We start from the raw sequence: 1,613 nt of genomic DNA, 5'->3' as shown, positions 1-1,613 counted from the left end.
TGAATATAAAATGTTGATTGTAAGTTTCTCCAAAAGCAGAGCCTGATACAAGTCCTTGGGAGTAGGTAAGTTATTTGGGAGGTGATCCCAGGAAGCAGAAGGGAGGAGACAGCAGGGAGAATAAGACAGGCAATAGAGGACAAGCCAATAAAGTGTGAATTATTGAGTGATTCTACTGTGAGCAACTAAGGCTCAATCTCTCTAGGGGCCCCCTAAGGATCCAAGTAGGACGTAGCTGAGAATTTTCTTGTCAAAGCACAGGATGCTTGGGCATTTATGCACCAATGGTTATTTGTCATTCTTTTAAGGTTGCTCTTGGGGATGTTATTCTCACCCACTTTTTCCAGGCAGTACCTAAGACCTGGCTGGTAGAGAAAGCCCTGAAACAAAACAGACTGAGTTGTCATAGTGCACACTACAAATGGAAGGCTGTCAAGATGGATAGAACCATTCCTCAAGAATTGCACAAAAATCACAGGTCGGCAGAGGTGACTGTGGTATAGAGCACAGATGGCATATTTTTCAGGTAACAAGCAAAAGCTGCTTTTATTTATTTATTTTAAAATTTTTTTATTATGTTATGTTAGTCACCATATAGTACATCCTTAGTTTTTGATGTAGCGTTCCATGATTCATTGTTTGCGTATAACACCCAGTGCTCCATGCAATATGTGCCCTCCTTAATACCTCAGGGGGCTAGCCCATCCCTCATCCCCCTCCCCTCTGAAACCCTCAGTTTGTTTCCCAGAGTCCATGGTCTCTTGTGGTTCATTCCCCCTTCTGTTTACCCCCCCCTTCAATCTTCCCTTCCTTCTCCTACCCATCTCCCTGCTATTACTTATGTTCCACAAATGAGTGAATGATTATATATGGTTTCAAAAGCTGCTTTTAATAACTCAAAGAATTTAATGTCAAGAAAGGATCCCTTCACCTGTGTAATAACTACTTCCATTATTTTCCAGTACCCCAAAAAGAAGTATCTGTACAATCTCTTGGATTGGGAAGGGCCTCAGTTACATTTTGTTCGGCTTCCCAACCACCTTTTTTTTTTTTTTTTTTTTTTTTTTCGCCNTTTTATTCGACAGAGATAGAGACAGCCAGCGAGAGAGGGAACACAGGCAGGGGGAGTGGGAGAGGAAGAAGCAGGCTCATAGCAGAAGAGCCTGATGTGGGGGCTCGATCCCATAACGCCGGGATCACGCCCTGAGCCGAAGGCAGACGCTTAACCGCCGTGCCACCCAGGCGCCCCCCAACCACTTCTAAGGCTAGGAGATGCTAGATTGATTTCAGAACTACCGCTTAAGGACCTCTCCCAAGCATAGCGCACTCATGAGCCATGACCGGCTATGTAGAAGTCCAGGTTGTACAAGCTAATATAGTAGATACAACTCATTTAGGAGGTAACAAGCGTCCTGAGGGCCCGGGCCATGTTATGCACCTATGCATCCTTCAAGTCTGGAATGCAACAAATCCCACCAGTTCTGTGGGAGAAATGAAAACCAGGGGCCCAGAAGCTCTGCAGTTCTCGCCTCCTCTGGCGAACACAAGGAATCATAGAGATGTGGCTTCCCAGAGAGCCAGCAATGGGAGGGGTTGCTGAGCAACCGGAAGTA

This window comes from Ailuropoda melanoleuca, chromosome 4 (assembly GCF_002007445.2).
Source record: "Ailuropoda melanoleuca isolate Jingjing chromosome 4, ASM200744v2, whole genome shotgun sequence".
In the NCBI taxonomy this organism is placed as follows: Eukaryota; Metazoa; Chordata; class Mammalia; order Carnivora; family Ursidae; genus Ailuropoda; species Ailuropoda melanoleuca.
This window is presented reverse-complemented; position numbering follows the sequence as displayed.